Source organism: Zootermopsis nevadensis, unplaced genomic scaffold (assembly GCF_977971745.1).
Source record: "Zootermopsis nevadensis isolate Lab colony 2312 unplaced genomic scaffold, Znev_1.0 Znev_ptg000015l, whole genome shotgun sequence".
In the NCBI taxonomy this organism is placed as follows: domain Eukaryota; kingdom Metazoa; phylum Arthropoda; class Insecta; order Blattodea; family Termopsidae; genus Zootermopsis; species Zootermopsis nevadensis.
In genome coordinates, this window is record NW_028259147.1 from 4,703,133 (window position 1) to 4,721,125 (window position 17,993).

Sequence of the window (17,993 nt, forward strand, 5' to 3'; positions counted from 1 at the left end):
CACTATGAACGTAGGGGTGGAGAAGGACAGAGAGGGTGAAAACCTCCCCAAAATCATTCTCACCCATAACAGAGTCGTGAAAAGAGACAGAAATCGGGGTTTGGGGTGAATATGTGTCTATCAAAATAAAATAGTGCAAGGAGGACAAACAAGGGAGTTTCCCTGTCCCAGTGCGTGATTTTCACAAACGAACCAGGAAACAGGAAAAGCTCTTGGAAGGTTTTGCTTTCGGCGTTTACTCCACTCATGACTATTGTTGGTGAGTGAGAGAGGCAAATCTAGGAAGGAAGCGGTTGGTGGTTACGTTATCCAAACTTCGGGAAGGGGTAGCGTTAAAAAAATAGCAACACCATCACATACAGTAGTCATACTGTCCCCCTCTCCCCCCTCCTATCTGCCGTGATCTGTGTATGTCCGCATGCGAGGAGACTAGGCTCTGCGTCCACACTGCCAGTTCTCTAAAAGGCCATCAGCTATCATTAGTTCGCGAGTTCGTGTTCCAGCGCTCTGCATTTGTTTTTATGTAACAATACGTCATATGTTCTGTAAGTCTACTGTTGTCTGTGTCAGTTCCGCCATTTTGGATTCAAAGAAGACGTCTCTTGGATGTCATCTCAAGACGATGTGAATGCCGTCAACTTCCTGTAGATTGTGAAAGGTTAATTCAGCATTTCTGAAGGCACGACGACAACCACGCGATAGAAATGCTATAGTGTGTTTTAATTCAAGATAGAAATATATTTTTGTGTATATAATTTATGTGTATGTATTTGTGGACGTGATATTTTCGTAGTGAATACATTTTTCTGGCACCATTGAGTGCTATTCGGAGAAAGATAGAAGTTATCATAAACGTGATAATTTTACTTAAATCCTTTTTAAATGTTTGTTGTGTTGGCCTATTTTCTTCTGCTCTAAGTGTTAGTCTTCACAGATGTAATATTTTCTCTTGCGATCCTCTCTGTGCATCAGCTGTACAGGCGCTTTGAACAAACTTCTATTTGTTTCTTCAGCGAAGATGTGAAAATTCTGTTGGCCTCACTCACATTTGTTTGTTTATACTCTCAGACATACAAATTTTTTACGTCACAGTATCGATTCTTGTTTGTTCTTGTAAGTAAACTTATTTCTTTTCAAACATTTCTTGACGACATAATAGTAGTCCATAAATCCGTACTATAAAATTCTTCTTTCTTTAAGCGAATATGAGCTGAGCGTATTTATGTGTTAAAATTGATTGTATCTTAATACAAATCATGTTTTCAAAATACAAAAAGTGACGCATGAATTATAATTAACGTACAAAAAAATTATTTTAATGATTTTAATTAATTTGTATAGTCTTGAATAACGAAAGATCTCAGAAGCTTAGAATAACTAATATTGACCTAGACATATGGAATATTTGTTCTTAAATCTATAAGATAATATTCACTGGCAAAAAACCAAGATACCTACTCTAAAACAAACAAGTAACTTGCACAAAACTTAATTTGTGAACCTGTATTGCATATTTTAAAAAAACATATGTCAGCCGCCTCGATATAAATGTAGCATTTGTATAGCATTAATAACGTAGAATGTATTTAAGAAGCTTTTCACATTAGTCAGACTAAAATTCTTAATTTCAACACATTTAAAAACGTACATAATAATTTTATCACTAATTAATTTAGTTCGTAAATTTTTCGAACTATTCTGTTCTCACTAAAATAGCAACTAAGGAATGTACAGTAAATATTATTAGCACATAATTTTACTTACGATAAACCGAACGATACACAAAATAAATGTCGCCGGGTTTTTGTTTTTACGTAATGTGTAGACGTACGCGTGACCTCAAAATGTATTGTTCTAGAAACGTTTGCGGTCTCTCTTTTTCAAATGTCAGACCTGACTCGAAAGGAAACGCCTCTTCTCTTAATATAGCAATGAGAATGATCCACTCTGTATATGTCTGGGACCAGCGCCTTGTAGATACAAGTGTCTTAACACGACTGATTTTGTTAAACAAAATGCGAAGCAAGTATTTCGTGGGGGTAGGTTGATGACCGTATGTTATCCCCACTATGACTCCTTCCAAGGTTTATTTTTCTGTTCGTAATACGCCCCCCACTCTCAACTACACACTGTTTTTTATAAAGCAAGAAAATGTGCCCTGAGTATAACCCAAACGAGAACTGTACGGAGGGAAACAGATGACGTCAAATTTTTATTCCTGTTTCGGGGTAAGTGCTACTTCAAATTCTTCTTTTTAAAGGCTGTGATGAAGTAGCCAGATTATACAGGTTGCTGATAGGGGGGATGTAGACTTTTTTTAGCGGCCCATCGCACACTGAAGTGGGCTGTTCTTAGATGGAAGTATCAGCCGGGGAAGTGAGGAAGTGGGGGTGGAATAAGGGAGGTTATCGAAAATGGCCTCTTTCCTTGGATACCGTCTCCGAAGATGAGATGAACTGGCGGTGGGGGGTTCGGGGTGAGGTAAAATGCGGGAGAAAGACGCCGCAGAAGGTACACTCCTCGGCGAATCACATTTTGGGGCTGGAATTGAGGTCGCCTGTACGATGTAAGGAGAAAGGGTGGAGCGAGGGGATGACAGGGCACAACGGGGAACAGGGGGAAAATTTCTAGAGATGCGCAAAACGCTTCTCGTTTCCTGAGATTCTACCAACTTGGAGGGCTGAGCTGGGGAACGATCGAGAAATAATGTCACAAGTCCCTTCAGATCCGATATTGAAATATTCCTTTCATTCCGACTACGACAGCCTCTACCGTACTGCGTGTGGTCTACAGTTCAGGCGGAACGTTGTTCTAGAGTCTGTGATAAAAATCAGAAGGTTCAACTGCATAGATTGGCAGTAGCTTTAGCTTCTTTCTACCTTATTTTCTAGAGTCACTTAGAACATCCTTTCATTTCCTCCAAGATGCAGGCGTGGAAAAAGCATTCTTCCGTCTAACCCTGCACACTTCTCATCATCCCCAACATGAACATCCCTCTTCACCTAGCAGAGAAATTTCACCATCATGGGTGACTTAATCCTGATGGTACAAGTGAATGGGGATGAAGGAGGGGCGGGTTTCTCGTCATATGCATTTGAACTTCGAAACGTGATTAAATTATTAACGATGGCTGTGATAAATTGAAGTGTTCGAACTCTGAGAAATAAAATCACTCCTAAGAAATAAGCATATTGAATAAGCTCCTTTCCTTTGAGAGTCTGTACGTTGCGGTTGAATGAATTTCCACAGAATGGACAGCGGTCCGCGCGTCTCGGCTTTAGCAGTTACAGACGGTATGGATGAAAATGATTCTGTCTCCCGCACGAACAAGGACCGAATCGATTTCCACCAGGTTAGGCACCCTCTATTTCTCCATTTGAATAATTCTCTCTGAATTTAGTTTTATCTGTCCTGATTTAACTCTCAGTATTTCATCACGTGATTTTGTCGTATTTATTTAATAATATAATTTGTGCATGGAAAACTCTGAAAATACTAAATTCTACACTACAGATTATTTAAATCTATTTTAAATTAAAAATAATTAAATACGCCAGAAACATTTTATAATATTAGTGGAGAAGTAAAAGATACTTCCTTCTGTGATATTTGTTGATAAACCTCACTGTTTAATCTAATAGTGATGGCGTTACTATCTAGTAATAATTCTGATACAGTTTAATGATCTTACCATTTATTCTACGTAAAATCGGTGAAATGGAGTTGTTGATAATAAATCCTGAAGCTAAATATTAAACATTTTATAAATGACAAGCAAGTAGGTTCTGAGATAAAATGCATGAACTTTAATATGTTAGGTGCTAGCAATATATATATATATATATATATATATATATATATATATATACATAAATATACTTTACCATTAAACATCGATTGTGTATGTATTAAACTGGAGCACACGTGTTGCTGGCAGTTTTCAATTTATATTATTTACCGACTCATAAACACTTATTGACAAACTACAACCATATTGCTGTCCAAAATATTAGAAAACTCAACCATACACCATGTTAACCCACTGAAGCCGAAGCTCACCTAAATTATCTTATTTTACTGTTTGATATGTACGTTATGCAATGTATGATCACTTCTAGTTCGAGAACGGATAAATTGATTTGCACCAAACTTGGCATGATTATTCTCTGAGGCTGGAAATAAACCATAAATAGAAAAAATCACAAAAAAATGCTACCGAGTTCGAGTTTCTGTGACGAGGTGCCTTGAAGTTCGGAAAATAAGCACGGAAAAAATAGGGCCAAGACCAAAGCTGTTTGTAACGACATAGAGATTACAGGCGAAAAGATCAAACAATCCAAAGTGTCCCAGTTCCACCTTCGATATAGTTGTTTTTTAGCTCTGATAATAGAAGCTGCAAGACCCGACGCCGACGCCTAGCATCACAAAATAGTCAATTGCCAATATTTCTCTTTCGCAAATTACATTAAGTAACACAAATCAGTTTTAAAGAAGATGGCTGTCATCGCCCACATAATGACGGTGCCCTGATTGTGGAGGCAGCAAGGACCTTTGATCCTACTGGTTTTCTTTATAACACTGGAGACACGTGGAGGCAAATGCGTTCAATGCAACTTTGCCACTCAAGACAGCGCTGGACTCTGTGTTCAAATAACACTTTCCAAGCTAACTGAAGGATTCTGGTGGTTCATCGATACGTGTTAAATATTTATTAAGCTTTTCCTGTCCTCCAGGTATGAGACTGGGGGCCCAAAAGATTACTCTTTATTTTCTTTCGCTTGAAGACGGACGTAGGAGAATCTTTAAAAATTCTGTGGTCGTATAACACGTGGAATTTAGCATATTTCCCTAGTAGGAAATAATTCTCAATTGTTCGCAATTAGGCGATGCGAAAGGTGTCAGACATAATGTGGCCGCTAAGATGCAAAGTCTTCTCCGGGAATCCATGCGGGACTGCCAGCGTGTGGAGCCGGCGGTTTTCCTCGAAATTGCACAGTTTCTGACATCCGTACGGGGGCTGTATCCTGTCCCACAGAAGGGGCGAAACGATCCTACACATCCCTCAAAAATAAAATAAATTCAGAGACCACCAACATTATTTTAAGCGTGATATGTCGTGCGTACCACGGAAAGAGTCAAATGAGATTACGTATTGAAAAGATTTTAATCATACTGATAATATGAGATTACGGCTGTAAGTATAAAGATTACAGACTACTGAGATGTTGCTCCGTGTAGTTTTGCACAAGTTTACCGACGTTTCAGATTACTGCCTAAAAAATTAGAAGTTTGTCGGTGTTTCAAATGTATTTTCTGACTTTACCATCAGGGTGATAGTGTGGGCAGCAAATATATCTGAAACGTCGGTAACGTTCTACCAGACTATAAGGAGCTTCAAACCGTAAGGTAACAATCTTCATTCTCTGTCGTGAGAACTGCAAATCCTACAGAGTAATAGGGACCGTTAACGTATGAGTCAGATTGTCGGCAGGAGATCCACAAACTTGCCGGCACGGTACGCGACGACCACCGACCAATACGGGAACATGACACCAAAGTTTTATTTAACGACGCTTTATCAGTTTTAATGTCTGAGATTTGAATACGAAAATTTTATTTGATCACTGAGATGGGAAAAGATTTCTTGTAGTCTGTTCTAAATTATTATCGTAGTTGTGTATCATGTGTGGGAAACATTACTTGTAGAGACATATGCAAAACTTTGAAAGAGATAGCTCCATACGTCGTTAAATAGACCAATAAAAATATTCTGATAATAGTTGGCATTCGTGTGTATTCATTTTAAATTAGATTCCATAGGCCTAGTATCTTATTACACGTGATTTAGCATAAATTAAGGTTAAAAGGGACAACTTAATATTTACCCTACCCTTTTCATTATTAATAAAATAGGTTCTTCCTGCTTCCATCATCAGTATCATTATCGCCCTGATGATGGAGGCAGAAAGTACCTCTGAAACGTTGGTAAACGTCTACCAGACTACACGGCGTAACAACCCAGATGAAAGTCACTTAAAATATAATTAACTGAAACCAGTTTGTTAAAAATTTAAACATTTTTGCAAGCGGTATTTGCAGCTAATACACGTCGAAAGAGGGAACGTGTTTATCGTAAGGAACTAATAGCAAACTAGAAAATATTTTAAATTTCTAGTAAATAAACGAACGACGACATTTTTACGTAAGGAAAAACAACATTTTAAACCATTATAAACATTAACAAGAAACATTGCATCTAAGTGGCGCCTCGTCATAACAACAACAATAATATTCTTGGCGCAAAACCTGATTCTAATTTTAGTCTATTTAATTTTGGAGGATTTAAAATTCTTCATTAAGACATGCAGTAGGATTTGCAGAGCAAAGCTATCATGTGGCCTGTACCACAAAAAGGCACCACGCTTGTTTCGATTAGAATTCGAACCCAAGTTCCATGTATTACATCTATCCAATAAGATTCGTAATAATGTCCACAGCCTTAAATGTATTCCTGGCTCAAACATTTTCCGAATTACATTACAATATCTTGCAGCTTGGGACTCGCACAAGTTTCAGACTGCAGATGTAGCTCTTTACAAGTAAAACTGGATTTAACATGACCGTTGGGTAAATTCGGGTAGCTGCTAATAATTCTCACGGACAGTGACCACTGTCTGTCTCAGTCATTGTATCAAATTCCCTACAGCAGTGGTCACTTACAGACACTGAAAGTAATCCTGTCTTTCTTGTATCAGGACCTGCACCAGGTCAGACCGTAAGAATACAGCTAAATATCAGAACCAGATTGAGAGTAGGAAATGATGTATAAGTGTGATCAGTATTTGGAAGGGGTTTGTAGGGACCCAAGATTTGAGATACCATGTTAGTTATAGAAGGAAACCTGGTGTGAGACTGGGAAGCAATCTGACAAAGCTATGGTTTTGTACAGCGTTTTAACTTTGTACCATATTCAGTCTGAGCGAGGGGCTTAAGAAATAACAATTTTCGAAAGAAGAGTCGATGATTATTCTGCTGGATTTTATGCATTATCTAAGCGTTTTAATTAAAACGATGTTTCGGAAACTGGTTCTACTACTGTCTTCAGTTGACAATTAGAAACACAAAACTCTATGTCCATCTGCGCCTCTGACTGCGTGACAACTTTTGCCAGACAAAATAAGTAAATACAATTAAAAAACTTCCAATAAATTATCTAACTTCTTGAATAAAAACACGACATTTCGGATACTGGAATCTGTCTCCAACCTCAGGTAAAACCCACTCAGTTGGGTCCAATCAACAGAGCCAGTTCGTATGTCCAGAATTGGAGTACTTATCGCCCTGATGATGAAGGCAGTAAGTATATCTGAAACGTTGGTAAACTTCTACCAGACTACACGGTGCAACAACCCAGACGACAGATATCTTCAAAGGATATTACAGCCCGCTCTTCTGTCCCACAAATCAGCTCCTATTCATGCCATTTTCCAAATGCTTGTTTGTCGAAACGTTGAAAAACGTAAACATTTCGATACGGCTTATCTCTGATAGTCGAAGTCATACAAACACATTTGAGGTGGATAATAATGATGATGATACTACTACTTTTAATAATAATAATAATACCAAGCATATTAAATGTAAATTATTATGTGTAAGAGAAACTATGAAAGCTATTTCGGACTTTTCGCAACCAGTTGGTCCAAAATGGTTCACAAACACACACCCCCCCCCAACAACACCAATTCCGATATCTCACCTCCCAAGCCCAGAAAGAGTAACTGAAAGGTTAATAACCACAGTGTATGGCTCCCAAATAAAATATTCTCTCACGAAATATAGAACTTCTGCTGTGCATCAGTACTACAAGACGGGATCAATTCCTGCTAAGCCGGTAATAAATAAAACAAATGTCCTACACACATTGAATTTACAAACTGGACAGAACTTGATTCTTGGGAAATTCTGCCATATAGTTATTTAAAATTTAAGGGACTGCAGAATGGACACAGATGTATACCTGGTAGGTGAATGCATCGCTTCATTGGGACTGTAGAACTGGCTTGACCACACGGCTCTTTCTGAACTTTCTAGTGGTCACTTTGAAAAGAAGGAACCACAGTAAAGACCAGATTTGCTTTGCAACCTGAAACTCGCTACAGTTACGTGAATGAGTGGTAAGACTTCACATTGCTTGTAATCTTAAGCCATCAGAGCATGATAGTAACTTACCGCTTGCTTTAGAGACCAACTACTCTGCATTGTGCCCACAGTGTACTTCTGAATTTCGTATAATTTTCAGAATAAACAAAGGGAATTTCCCTAAACAGCATTAACATAGTGATCTTTGTAATATAGAAGCATTATGTGTGTGTTTTATTTTTAAGGTAAGACTGAATTTGTGAACAGTGTTTAGAAGAACTTAGTGCTAGATTTCACCATTAATTAATCTTAAAATCAAAATCCCGCTGTCTACGTCTAAAATTTTCTGCTCTTTACCACTCTAAAATATTCAATTTCATTCCACATTTGCCACAAGGATGAGCGAACAAAGTGTAGGATTGCCTCAATATGCATTGCATTCTAACCGGCCGACCAATCAAAAACTTTACTAATAAAATTACAGTTCAACTAACTAATAAACGAATAAATTATTGTCATTCAGCGAAGACTTCGGTGAGAACATATGGAATTGCTTTTTGCTTCGTAGAAATACAAACAGCGTGAGAAGTTAGCAGCTGTCGGCAGATCGCATGCAAATTCCTTTTCTGTTGTTCGGACAAAACACTAAGCGCACAGATTTTAAGTTCACTGAGCACTTCTTTTTTCTCCTTTAACCAAGAACTTGCCTGTTTTTCTCATTTCATTTATGAATCCCTTCTTCAACCCCGTTTGTGCATCTCGAGAAAATATTTTCACGAAATTCAGTTTTACTAAAATATGTCTACATATTCCAATTTTAGCTATGATCAGATAAAAGTGATTGTCACTTTACATGAAGATTAACATGCGTCTTTTCCTCAGAAGGGAAATTTACAAGCCATTTAGGATGGTAAAAATCAAATTCTGAAAAAAAAATTCGAGACATGTTACGTCAGCGCACGCTTCCTAATTTGGTTATTTCTTTAACTGATTCATTATTTTTTCTGCCCTTCATTTTTCATTCAACAACAAATTCTTCTGAGCCAACTCAATTCAACTAACATCATTATCTTTTCACTTGAGATCATTATAATGCACCTGCATGTTTTTGGACCATGTTTCGCTGCAGTAAATGATTTCCATCTTCACAACCACAAATTTTCTATGCTTCTATTTCTGTTGTAGGTGTGTGCAAAAGAAGCCAGAGTTAGTCTACATAAGCCGTACCTCATCCAGTAAAGAACAAACAATTGTCGCCGCAACCAGATCATGAATCACTTAATTCGCGACACGTGGTATGTAATCTTGTGGTTGTGGTACTGTGTAGCCTTGGTTACAAACGTCTGAGAGGATCGTCTTTACTTCAAGATGGAGGCAATACGTACCTTCTACAGAACAACACGGGGCCACAACCAAGAGCACCTCAATACATATTTTTACAGCCCTGAAAACCTCAAGTCTCATACATTATATGACAGATTCTTACACGAAGTATAACTCTGAACTGAGCGGTCTGAAGGCATTCGAAAAATGGGATAGCGAGGTGGAATTCTGCTCGGATAACCGAAGTTTCTCCGTTTATTCTGTATGGACCTGTGATGGGAAATCACGCGATGGTCTGAAACTCAGTCCAAGAATCCTTTATGTCGTCTGTGTCCTGACCAAAATTATTCTGTAGCACCAACAAGAAAAAATGTTTCAAGTCAACACAGACTAGTGACGAATTTTGATAAATGACTTTATACATGTAACAGAGAAGTGTTGGTTAGTTGATGATAAATTTTTAAAATCACTATCTGCACTACATTAAATCCTAAATTTGATAAGTAATTATTTTAATTTTTATGTTCTGCTTTATAAGATTTGTCAATAAAAACGTGTTTTTAGCACTACAGACTTTCTTATCATTCTAAAAGGGTAATTTACCAATAATATATAAGAATGACTTGTTAAACATCATTTTGGCCAAGAATCTAATGCTTAAACACTAGGATAAACTAAATATTATATTAAGAAACGATCGTAAAAGATTTTATTAGTCTGATAACGAGTTTGAAATGATAGCAACCATCTGGAACGTCAATGCAGCAGAGTATCTCCAATATTACGTTCATAACTAACCCATTTTATTGTAAGTAGACTTAGGCCTGAATATTTTTAGGTGCACTACCATCAGAGTGTATAATTCTGACCTTTAATTCCGATAGCAGTACCAACCCTTTGTCTTTCTTACCAAGGAAAAAGTTAATAATGAATCTAACAACACTACATTGCTGGGCTTGAAAATGTGTCAAAACGCCAGTATTTTGTTCGGAAAATCTGAACGGAATAGGCCACTTGTGAGACTTTGAAATATATCGGAATATAATATTAAAATAGAACTTTGAGGATCATAATATGAATGTGTAGAACAGACTGAATAGGTTTAATATGAAAGCGTGAGGATAAGCCTTCGGTTTTACAGGTAACAGAACAATTAATTTATTTACGAGTTGAATAACCATTAATGTGTAATTTCTGAAGCCGACACAATGCCGACACGTAAGCTGAGAAAGAAAGAAAGAACATGAGATTTTCAGCCGAAGGCGAATGGGAAAGCAGAGGGAAATGCAGAACAGCGTCCAGCGGGGCGGACGTCACGGGTGCCACGACGACGAAGCGCGACTTAGCACAGTGAGTGAGTGCACCAACAAGACGTCGGTGCAGCGGTCTGCGCTGGACAATAGCTGCAGGTAAGTTGCATCATACAGAGGAGGACAGGAGACGGGAGAGCGGAGGAAAGGTAGAACTCAGGGTCACTGAGGTAGGGGTGGGTGGAAGAGCATCCATTGCTTCCGGGCTCCCAAGCATTACCCGCTCGTCCTTTTGTATGTGTAGGATGAGAATGGAAAAGTTTAAATCTTTCGTTTTATTTTGGTCTTTACTTCTCTTTTCAAACCAGTCTTCGCCATTTGGATATGCAGAAAGTATTTGTGTCGGCCTACTTATGCATATGAAATTTTGTGTCTGGAGATCCTGAGGCCTTCCTTGCAAGCACGTCTGAATTTCAACTAATTTAAATCTTAGGGATTGGAACTTGGAAACAATCTTAGTTAACTTCGGGGATAATGTTCATGTCGGAAATGATTAAGAAGGATCCTATTCCTAATCCAACATCGAAGCTGTGTGTTACGAAAAGAACTGTATAGACGTATGATTGTTTTAATTAAATTTTTCCGCATTTATAAGAAATTGGTTATCATTATATAAAGTCAAGGTCAAAACCCCGTTCTTTCCCACTATTCATCACATCTAGTATTTTCCCGACGTTAAGGAAAGTCATAAATTGCAAGTGCTTCTTAGTTATGAGCTATGCTCATATAATTATGATCCCTCACTGAGGCGATTCTAGGTACCTAATTTAAACCTGGGTTGGATTACCAGCCATCCTCACTGAGGTATTTCGTGATATTCCCCGGTCTGTCAGATGAATGTCTAGACAATACCGTAAAACAGTGAATGAAAGGGTCTTCTGCGATATTGTGTCGTGTAGTCTGGAATAAGTTTACAGACGTTTCGGACGATTTTGCAGCCTCCATCACCAGGGCGATGAGTAAGCCGCGCGAGAAATTAGTTTAAGATACGGTAACCAGTCGGACAAGGTACAAGGTAAATATTTGTCACTCGAAGAAACGTTTCAAATGGAAGTTGTAGGCTCTTAATAAGTTCTTTTTTATATATTACTAAAATATCTTGTGCGATGGATCGTAACTATGAAATCGACAAGGTTCGATTTCAATTAAATGTACAGCAGGGTTTTTATTTCTATAAGATGATCCAAAATTAAGTAACCTCGACAACGTTCAATAAATACCTGATAATATATGTAATAAAAATCAGAGACGAAACGTAAGGACGAAGTGACAGAATACGCAGAGCGGCGTCCCTAAATATAATGTGTACTTTTTATGAATTCTGCATCAAGGAGTATATAAACAAATAAAATATACGTATTATAATAACGCCTGTGGTCCGAAAAAGTTCAGGGGAATTTAAACGCGTTCTCATGCAATTAATTTCTCTCTTAACACACTTTTTTTCTTAAATTCACAGATTTTCACGGGTATATATATACTTTTCCTTGCACGCAGCTAATGTCTGTTACAGTAGTTGGGGTAGCTTTTTCGATATTCGCTGGACACCCTCTCGCTTTGGCGAAGCTGGGGTTAACACCCCGCTTCAGGAACTCGAGGCGAAGAGTGAACATTAACAGCGAAAACACTCCAACGATTTTTTGCTGCAAACCTATAAAAGTCACGCTCACTTGGAAATTATGTCAGAATTTTTGGGATTTCCACTAGAACAGTAGTGATTATTCAACGATGGTGTATAAACTGCATAGGTTATTTATAGTCGGATAATCGACGTGGCCTGTATACGGGTACTTGTAACAATTATACATGCACTGAAGCACTCAATTCGACATTTGACATGCTTTCCAAACAGGTCTGTCCTGAATGAGATTCTTCGTGAATTTTATAGTGTAACCAGGCGAAAGTGGTGGTTCTACGTTGCAACATGCCAGTGCTGACTAAATTAAAATTGTCATTAACTTGCCATTAATGATCACCAATCCAATTTTTTAGATGTTGTGTACCATACATATGAATCTGGGATAGCCTGTTCATGCTGAAAAATCTGACACTTGTTCAGATGGTCAAGAGAAAACTTATTTTTATATACCCCCATGTTCGTAAATGTTCATCATTAGACACTATATAAAGTCAGTTGAATCCGGTCAAACCCTTCGTATATTACTTCCTCAAGATCCATTTTATATCGCGTATGGAATTAAAATTCACTTCCTAACTTCTGCCAATCTTCTTATCTGTCCGCATATATTTCAACTTGAGAAAAGCTGAATGGATTTTTATTAAATATGAAAAAGGAAAATTTTACTAAAAATTGCCGTATTTTTACCTTCAGCCAGCCGAATAATTATGTTGGGAATCATTTATCATGACGTCATAATCTAGCCAGACAGACGTCATATACCCTTAATAAAACTCTATGGTCACTGACCCCAACTGAGACGTCACTGGCATTATCAGAAAATGCCAAAGGTCAAATTTAGGCGAAAGCGCCAGAATTATTACGCTATTCGTAATTGTTTAACACGTTTCAATGTTATACTCCCATCCGCAGCTAACAGATATAACAAATTGTTCTCTTTTCAGATTTGTGACCAAAACACTAAAATTAATCCTGTTATTCGACGCTACGAAGCTTACCATTTCAAAAGCATTTGACAAAATACATTTAAATAAACTTCGACAGAAAGAAAACACCTTCAGTGGAAACTGTAATTCTAACAGCAAGCAACAGAGTGCAGTTCTGGTGCAGTCTGGAGGTCAAATCCGCCAGACTGATGTAGCGGACTGATAAGCTCAACCATGACAACAGGTAACGAGCGTCCTGTTCTGTGCAGACCTGTAAAATAACACACGACAGCTGCTCGAACTCAGGACCCACATCATGAAAGGTCCATTTTTCTTGAATATTGCTTGTGCTTCATATTCGAGACTTCCGATGCTCGATTTTCGGCTGGGAGGTCGATTACCCTGTCATAGGTTTCGCGATATTCCTTAGTAAATCAGTTTAATCCTAGGATAATAAACTGAACTGAAACACAGCAGTTTCTTTCAAAACATTTCTTAATGCTTACTATTCACGGTCGTCCTTCCACATGACGCCAAACGTTATATAACGCCATTAAATAAAAAAAACTAATCTTCCCACTTTTATTTGTCAGCGTATAAACTTTGATATTTACTTAAGTTGATACATTGGTTGGGTCTTGTAAAAATTACCAGCCAAGCACATACTGGGCATACGTATAAAACTAAACAAATTAGGAAACGTACGTGTAAGGCCACAACTCTGGCTCGTTTACCAGAATTTGACCATTAACCTTTATAGATTGCAGGGGAATTTTGCACGTAAAAGCTATCCGAATGGAGATTCCCCACCCAGTGACTTCCGCATGCAGAAACGCAAGAATATTTCTTGTAAAATGCCCATTATTATTGTCCCAGTATGAGCAGAATTAGGCACATTTTAGTAAAACTCCCCAATACCAAATTTCATGTCAATCCTTTCAGCCGTTCTTGAGTTGTCACACACATATAGACAGACTGACAGACGGACGGATACATTTTAATAGGTTCTCTGCAACGTTAGCAACGCGCCTAAAATATAAATACAGTTACTCTAGTTCTGAGTATAATATAAATCTGGTAGAATTATAATTTAATCAAAATATATTTAAATATATAAACCAATACTTAATTTGTTATTGCACTGTACCACGATCTATAATCGAACGGTAGAAAGTTTAGAATGTTTTGTAACTTTACAAAACAAGACATAGAATTAAAAGAGACATTCGTTTAACCCTTTCTAAAAGAGGCGGTTTTCAGCAATGTAGAACACGACACTTTAAATTGAAACTTGTCTGGCGATGTTTAATTCGGAATTGGAATTCTAATTGCTAAGTGCTGTTTGTTAATGAAGAATCTACCTCACACATACCTTAATAGCGTCTACTGGAGTGTTTTACAGAACACATCGAAAATGGCCTGCTTTTGTTCGGGAATAATGCCGACACCGAAAACCACTCCGCTACAGACAACGAGATTAACAGTGGCAGAAGTCGAAGAGGGAATGTAACAGATATTCTCTCTCAATACCATTGAAACAGTATAAAGACATATAGACACACTACACGATTTTATGCCATACATTCTACCCTGAACAGATTACAATCATTAAGTTTCTCAACTAATGTCATGTTTCATGAAACCCGAAAATTTATTGTTGGAATGTAAATCGATAGAAAGAGGGAGAATAAACTAAAATACAAAGAAATAAAAGAGGCTAGAAGAATAAACAAGACAAAGAAACAGCAAACGAAGAAAATTAAAGAGAATCAGATAAAAGTAATACAAGTGAAATGTGGGCTTTTACAAATAAACAGTTGACCGCTTACAGGACTTCAGATGTTTTATCCTAGCCAATCTATGAAGATCAGAACTGACCTTACGTACGTATAACAGGACGTTGTTTATCCTGGACGAATGCTGCTTTAAAAACTGGTAGGCTGACATCTGAGAAGAAAGCTGCATTTAATTTGAAATATATTCAACATGTGGTTTGGCCAGACTCATCTGTTAACACACGAGTATCATTCTCGTTTCCTTAGGCAGACCTTATCAGTTAAGGACGATGAGTAACAAGTTTTATAATGTCAACATGGGAAAGTACAACTGGCCTATCCTGGCCACTTTGCTGTAACAGACCCGACCAAGAGAATTTCTCAGGGTCGAGGGACGTTCACCCTAAACTCTCAAGGAGTTGCCGACAACCGGATCAAGATCTCCTTCAGTACTGACCTTACTCAAACACGACACCTGACGAATCAGTAGGGCGATACTGGATGAACCGGGCCGGTTATGCCAGCGGTAAACATTTGGTCTCTGTTTCTAATCCCAGCTACGAAACATCTGCCGCTACTAAGTTATATCCCTTTGCAGAAGCTTAAGATATGTTAAGAAATAGAGCATAGACGCGGTTCTTTAAATAACTCTGACATATATTTTTTAACCTTTCGACGCCGATGGATGCCTGAGAAATACTTAAGAATTTAGTCAATATCACAAAGAAAACACAAGTCAGCATTACAAGGATCAATTGGTTAACGCTGTTTAAGGATGTAATCCATGATTACTAAATATAAACTTCAGAATTAAGATTGTTAAAGTAGGTAGGACATATATTTGTAGTTACCACGGGAGTTGAAAGATTAGAAGTTTCTAAATACATGGCGAATTTAACTGTGAAGCAGTACGTGTTCACAGTACTAGAAAACATACGCAAATCACAGGTCTATTTCTGTGCAAGTGTCCCAACATTACAAACATACTAGAGATTTTTCAGAATTAGCTACTCTACTGCAAGAAGGCACACGTATTTATAATATCAAAAAGTTATTTCGTAATTCCCACACAAAATATCACATATTTGGCTTCAGTGGTTCATTATTTTACGCCAAGCTTGAAGAATATTTCCCACCTCTTGCTTCAGACGATAATTTTGTGAAATGGCAATCAGAAATTGATAGCAGCAGTTTATATTTAAGAAACTTAGTAATTTTTACTAACTTTTCTAAAAATGGTGTTAATTTTGTTGCCAGTATCTTTTCAAATAAAATGAGATTACAACACTCTAAAAGAAAACTATACTTTTGCAACTGAATGCCATTGATTGTTTTATGTCGAGAGCTAACTTTATTAACGTCTCAAAGACATCTAAGAATACAGACCTATTAATTTTTATCACAACTAAGAGATTAAAACCCAATGACAGGTAAAAATAAGAGGCAAACAACTCCAACAAATTTAAACATCCTTATCATCGATAGAAGATAAAATAACAAATTTTGCAAATCACAGATAATAATAACAACAATAATAATTCCTGAAAGCTTTAGAAGAGGAACAAATATCTCCTTGAATTTATTCATTGTCTGTACTTTTTCCATTGTCTTTGTCCAAAAGAAGAAACCACGACGTTTCGGAAACTGACTCTATTTTCGTCTGCAGGCGAGAGATACCTACTCAGTTGGGTCCGTCAGATGGAGCTAGTCTCCAGACAATGAATAATTATAAGTGTAATCCACCATCGTCAGAACCCTTTAGAATTGAATAAATATCTAGTTTAACAAATAAGACGACTTATTTTTTCAACCCCCCCGTTATCATTGTCGAACTGAAATCTTAATATTTGATCACAGATGCTATGTCATTAGTTTACATTATATTTAGATCTACATATAAGCGACTTGAACAAAATTTGTAAATTTTTCCTACATCTGCCCCCCCCCCCCCCCCCCAAAAAAAAAAAATCATGCTAGCACGTAATGAATTGTAAAATCTCGATCATGGCGTAGTTTAAAGACTAATAACGGCAATAATTTGAGAAAAATCGCATAAAACTTTAATCAGGATAGCATTTAACTCGACTGAGATTTGAACCGGACACATGCAGAGTGTAAATTTGGAGTCTGAAGCAACCCGTTTGACTGAAATGTAACTGCATAATTTAAATGTTCAGGCAGTTAGTACAAGAATATACAGCCAGTGTTACAGTGGTACTGTGCTACAATGATGTAATTCTGAATCAGGAAAGAGCAGTAGTGGTAATCTCGCACCCAGCGCCCAGCAGGCGCGGTATAAATGACGGCAACGTATCTAGTAACTCAGCGGGTGCTGTGACTTCGCAGTGCGGGGTTAAAGAGAACAGAAGCGAAAGATGATTTCTTAGATCGCTACTGAGACTTCTTTTTAAGACAAAGACTACAAAATGAAGACATACGAAGGCTGAACATTACAAACATGGTTGACAAAAAAATTGCTCCAAAAAAAGGATACGACACAAGATGGCTATCTTTTGGGACGTTGCGCAGTACAGTCTGGTAGATACTGACCGACGTTTCAGAGGTTTTTACTGCCTCTATCATCGCCTACATATAGAATATCAGTTCGCCTTACACAAAACAGATTTTTTATACTTTAGCATTCACAGTTCTAGATAATTAAACAAGTAATTTATTAGTTAAAGATCGACATGTTTTTGCTTTACAGCCAACATCAAGTTCAACAACAAACTCACATGTCATTTAATTATTAGATATTAAAAATTAAGGGTAATTAAAATGCAAAATAACTACGGTCCTTATAGTCACAGAATTAAAATTAAATTCACACAAATTAGATTTAACCACTTTATCACATCATTTTGTTAACTATTTTTTC

At 37.4% G+C, this 17,993-nt stretch overlaps 1 protein-coding gene and 1 long non-coding RNA gene across 5 annotated transcripts in view; one reads left to right on the forward strand and one right to left on the reverse strand.

Moving 5' to 3' along the window:
• LOC110838777 (peroxisomal acyl-coenzyme A oxidase 3) overlaps positions 1 to 17,993 on the reverse strand; it is a 117,013-nt gene that overhangs the window by 87,085 nt on the left and 11,935 nt on the right. The gene's annotated exons all lie outside the window — the stretch shown is intronic.
• Positions 431 to 10,034, forward strand: LOC147873802 (uncharacterized). Of its 3 annotated transcripts, none has more exons than XR_015535234.1 (2): positions 431 to 762; positions 9,328 to 10,034. It is a non-coding gene; the product is annotated as an uncharacterized LOC147873802 (long non-coding RNA). The 3 variants fall into 3 exon arrangements; XR_015535236.1 differs by having other exon boundaries at positions 431 to 712; XR_015535235.1 differs by having other exon boundaries at positions 431 to 658.